Genomic DNA, 422 nt, shown 5'->3' on the forward strand with positions numbered 1-422 from the left:
ACCCTCCCATCCATCCATCATTCATCCACCCTCCCATCCATCCATCATTCATCCACCCTCCCATCCATCCATCATCCATCCACCCTCCCATCCATCCATCATTCATCCACCCTCCCATCCATCCATCATTCATCCACCCTCCCATCCATCCATCATCCATCCACCCTCCCATCCATCCATCATTCATCCACCCTCCCATCCATCCATCATCCATCCACCCTCCCATCCATCCATCATTCATCCACCCTCCCATCCATCCATCATTCATCCACCCTCCCATCCATCCATCATCCATCCACCCTCCCATCCATCCATCATCCATCCACCCTCCCATCCATCCATCATCCATCCACCCTCCCATCCATCCATCATTCATCCACCCTCCCATCCATCCATCATTCATCCACCCTCCCATCCATCCA

Source organism: Gobio gobio (genome assembly GCF_949357685.1).
Source record: "Gobio gobio genome assembly, chromosome: 25".
In the NCBI taxonomy this organism is placed as follows: domain Eukaryota; kingdom Metazoa; phylum Chordata; class Actinopteri; order Cypriniformes; family Gobionidae; genus Gobio; species Gobio gobio.